Raw genomic sequence first — 5,439 nt, 5'->3', positions numbered from 1 at the left:
CAGGCTGGAGAAGTGTTCCCTCCGTAATTTAAGTATGCTCTGGGCATCGGTCACTAGATCGCCTTTGGGGGTTCTGCAAGAGTATGCTCCGGTCTTGAAACCTTCTGTAAGCCGCCGCATTTTTTCGTAGAATTTTCGAGCATTACCCCTGTCGGCCAGCTTATCAAGTTCTTCGTACTCACGCATTTCAGCCTCTTTCTTTTTCGGTCTGCAAATGCGTCTCGCTTCCCTCTTCAACTCTCGGTATCTATCCCATCCCGCACGTGTAGTGGTCGATCGTAACGTTGCGAGGTAGGCAGCCTGTTTTCTCTTCGCTGCGACACGGCACTCCTCGTCGTACCAGCTGTTCTTTTGCACTTTCCGAAAACCAATGGTTTCGGTTGACGCTGTACGTAAGGAGTTTGAAATGCCAACAACATGATCGATCTGGTTGGTAGCTTCTTCTTGTGCTGGAATCTAGTACTACAGATAACCATATTTCGGTCCTCGGCGATGTCGATCAGCCTCAACCCATTTGGGGATGTTTCCTCGTGTAGGCTGAATTTCCCGACCGTAGTGCCAAAGATACTTTCTTTGCTCACCCTGGCGTTAAAGTCGCCAAGCACGATTTTGACATCGTGGCGGAGACAGCTCTCATAAATGCGCTTCAAGCACTCATAAAAGGCATCTTTGGTCACATCGTCCTTCTCTTCCGTCGGGGCGTAGGCGCAAATCAGCGATATGTTGAAAAACTTCGCTTTGATGCGGATTGTGGCTAGACGTTCATTCACCGGAGTAAATGATAGTACTCGGCGACGGAGTGTCTCTCCCACCACGAATCCCACACCAAACTTGCGCTCCTTTATATGGCCACTGTAGTAAATGCCACAAGGACCTACTCGTCTCTGTCCTTGTCCTGTCCATCGCATTTCTTGGACGGCGGTGATGTCAGCCTTTATTTTCACGAGGACATCAACCAGCTGGGCAGCGCCACCTTCCCAATTAAGGGACCGGACATTCCAGGCTTGCCTTCGAACGGATGTTCTTAGGCTACCCAGACGATACTTGGTCAAAGACCGGAAGTTGTGAGCTGCTTGAGTCATATCTAAAAGAATCGTTTCCAACCACTCCCAAGTGAATGACGATCAGAGAACTTTCTTCACTTACGTGAACTTCTGCACATGACTCCATCCTCCAACTACTCCTAAGTACTTCCCATATATCACATTTTGAATTTCCATTTCTTTCTTTCTGAATGAAAGTCCACAAACTTACTCTTTTTGTTGAAAAAATACGACGTCATTCTTAAATGTAGATCAGAAGAGCGTCACGTCGTGTCTGTAGAGTGAACGCTCAAAACTGAGCCAAGCGCAAAGCTGATTTCGATCAACGCTAACCAATTTTAGGTAGCTCAGAGTTAATGTGAGACGCAGGTCTGAGTTCTGGGCGTACTTTGCTATTATACTAAAGAGTGTTGCTAAGCGAAATGTGTCCTGCACAACTTTTTTTCTCACGGTAAATCCTTTATGATATTAGGAATAACATTTTGTGTTTTACGTTATTTATTAAATACAAGAAAGTGAAGTTTTTTGGGCCCGATATATTTAGGAAATCCGAAAGTACTTGTTTAAACAAAGAACGAAAAATGCGTCTGTGTGGGTAAAATAAAAATAAAGGTACCCACTACTTTCAGTAAGTTTTTATTCTTTCATGAAACAAGATATTCCGTGCCATTTTTATTAATTTTAAATATATTACGATTAAAAGATAGATGTATGTAGGAACCTAACTAGCTTAACTTTATTATGACTTAATAACCTAAAAACACACAAAATATAATTGGTTACACCAAAATGCGTTCAGAATCATAAAGAATTTCGTGCAGAGCACATTAGCTTTAGCGGCATTTCCATACGGAATGTTATTTTGACACTGTCAGCACAATGATCTATGTAAATATATTACAGACTTATTTTTATCTCTAGTTTGAGAGAGCATAACTGTACGCTTTAAGTGAGCCAGCACAATTGTGCTAAGAAATAGTTTAAAGCCCATCATCGAGCAGCAGCTAGCCGAAATCACGAAAGAGATAGCATCAATAAAGGCGAACATAAATCGTCGGTCTAGAAGTCGCAGCAGAAGCCGTCCTCCGTCACGTTCCGGTATGCAAAACAACAATTCGAATGGTTTGTGCTGGTACCATCACAAATTTGGTAACGATGCCAAAAAATGTCGTAGCCCTTGCGTAAAAAAGTTAAACTAACTAGTCTGTCGTCAATGGCGGTCGACAACGGGCTCAACGCCAAAAACCGCTGCTTAATCGTTCGAGGCAAAAAATCCTCAATAAACTTTCTCATCGATACGGGAGCTGAAGTCAGCGTAATTCCACCGACGCAACAACAACGTAGATGCCCGGACAAAAACAACTACCTCTACGCAGCAAACAAGTCCACCATAAAAACTTACGGCGAAAAGACTATGTTCCTCAATCTGGGTCTACGCCGCCAATATTCCTGGAAGTTCATTATTGCTGACGTGTCACAAGCCATCATCGGAGCTTATTTTCTATCGCATTTCAACTTAGCAGTCAACCTACGACAAAGCAAACTCATCGACGACGTCACACACACCAGCAAACTGTGTGTTTGTCAGTGCATCCCGTGCCAAAGAGCTAAAGTGCAGCGCCACAACAGAGCACCGTTGTCGACATTCACGTTACCAGAGCAGCGATTCGACCACATAAATATGGATATCGTCGGACCACTACCACCATGCAAAGGTTATCGATACTGTTTGACAATAGTCGATCGTTATTCCCGATGGTTAGAGGCACTCCCGCTCGAAGACATGACGACAGAGACCATCCCTTTCAATTTCTACACGCACTGGACTATATTTGGAGTACCGAGTAGAGTAACACCGGATCAAGGCAGACAATTTGAATCTACACTATTCCGAGAACTTTCCAGACTTTTGGGCATCAAGCACCTACGTACCACTGCGTATCACCCCGCGTCAAACGGAATTATAGAGCGATGGCACAGATCATTAAAAGCAGCGATAAAATGCTACATGACGGACAACTGGGTCGAAGTTCTCCCACTTATCCTTCTAGGTTTTCGTTCCTCATGGAGAGATGATTTAAGAGCGACACCGGCAGAAATGGTTTATGGAAATATGTACACTTCGATTACCTGGCCAATTCTTTGCCGAAAAACATACGCACAATGCCAACGAAGGTGAATTCGTCGAAAATTTACGCATACGCATGCAGCCATTAAATCCGTCACCAACTACAAACAACTCAGCGCACGTACCAGTCGTAGAAAAGAACTTACACTCAACACCATCAGTCTTCGTGCGAAACGACTCAATTCGTCCACCTCTTCAACCACCATACGAGGGACCATTTCCCGTAGTCGAACGCGGCGACAAATTTTTCAAAGTCAAAATTCGAGGGAAGGACGTAAAGATTACCATCGACCGGTTAAAAGCAGCTTTCGTCGCCGAAGATTACCAAACCCCGTCGAATCAAACAGTTCAACACAAAGAGTACCAAACAAAATCTGGTCGTCGAGTACGCTTTCGTCTTCCCGATGGGGGGGAGTGATGTGGCAACCCCAAAGTAATGTGGCAACCCCAAATGCAACTCTGCAAAAAGCATAAAAATGGCAACCCAAAAACTGGATAAGCTGTCAGCTTGACGAACCGCCATTTTTCCTTCTTCTTGGCGCATCATCCCGACTGCTAGCACGCTTCATCATTTTCGCTCTCCATTTCATTATCATTTTCAATCATCAACTTTGCATCAGTATTTTATATTTTGATAAATCTAAAATTATTGTGGACATCCCACAAGTATAACAACTTCCATGAGTTTACATTTTAGAAAGCACTGGAAATGCTCCTAAATCAATATTACTTTTAGACAGAAAACATACTTTCTTTAAAGATATAAAATTTATTTAAAGTCAAATAAAATTCACAAAATAATGTGTACAACTGCTCTTGAGTAGTTTCCTGATTTTAACACTTCTACTTACTATAATAAGTATTCGATAAAAACAGAATTGCCACCGATAGCTAAGCGATGTCCCCGTTAATGTTAAGTTTGGTTTTCTGTTTTCGAATGGCAACTGTACTCGCGTAATTATATTCTATATGCGTAATATAGGGAAAACACAAGTAGAGTTTGTATTTAAGTTACTTTATAATAAACTTTTCTAATAATCAGAAAAGTTTATTTTAAAGTAACTTTAATATAATTTTCTTGAAGTATTAGCTAATGATTTTTAATGCTGCTACTACGAAATAACAGGTAGATTAATTAAAAAAGGTATAAACCGGCTACCACAGTCATCACTCCATCATAAAGTAGAGTTTTCAATGAAGAAACAATTTTAGGAGAAAATTTCTGATTGAAAACTTGGATTCATTTCCGATATTAAATCAAAATAAAGTGAAAAAATAAATATTTTAAATAAAATCAAATTTTAGTTCTTGTATGAAAACTTTCTTATTTGTGAAGGGTTTTACACCTTAGCTGGAGCTAAGCTTTTTACCGATATTTTTTGTGCAAGATAGAGCATTGCTGCTCTTTCTTTCTCACCTTGTCTGTTGTGACATTTTTACTTTGTCGGTAATAACTTTTTATAAACGCAAGTATTTTACCTTTTGTATTACTTAAAATATTTTTTTTTTAATTTCTAATAGTATATAAAAAATGGATAACGAACGATTAATTGAGGAAGTGCGAACACGTGAAATTTTTTACAATAAAATGGCAACCGGTATCTAGCCAGATTGAAAGAAGGCAGCTTGGCAAACATCGCCCGAGGACTCGAAGCAACCGGTTGGTAAATTTATATATATATTTGTATTCTTATTAATTGATTACCAGGGGTGTTGTGGAATCCAATACTGAATTGCTTAGCTGTCAGAATTGCAAATCAGTTCTGATTATCAATAGTGTCACAGAATCTGATTGGATTTTAGTCTTTTCGAACATATGCAAAACCAATAATCGAATCAGCTGTTTACTAATGTGACACACAAACTTGCAAATGAATACATTTGGAAGCAATCCTATTAAAGTTTTTAATTAATTCCGAATTAGAGAAAGATTTTAAGAGATAACATTTATCGAATGAATAAAGACGCATTTGGGTGTTAAATTACGTTTATTACGTTTTACAGGGAGCCTGCTTTAGAAGTTTTAAAAAACTTAATTATTTTTTGCTTAGATCTCTTTAAAAATGTTCCAAACTTAACTTGAACATAAGTTATTAAAAAATATGAATCTCTTTGAATTTTTTGTTTCCGATAGAAATCTCGACCTGCATCCTGCCCGCCGTCTGGCATATGCACATGCGAGAAGCATCAGGCAATTGGTTTTCAAAGGCAGAATGTCAAAGATTTCGTATCCAAAAAATTTGCGGATGATATTTAAATATACATACG

This window comes from Bactrocera tryoni, unplaced genomic scaffold, assembly GCF_016617805.1.
Source record: "Bactrocera tryoni isolate S06 unplaced genomic scaffold, CSIRO_BtryS06_freeze2 scaffold_11, whole genome shotgun sequence".
Taxonomy (NCBI): domain Eukaryota; kingdom Metazoa; phylum Arthropoda; class Insecta; order Diptera; family Tephritidae; genus Bactrocera; species Bactrocera tryoni.
Note: the sequence above shows the minus strand (reverse complement) of the source record.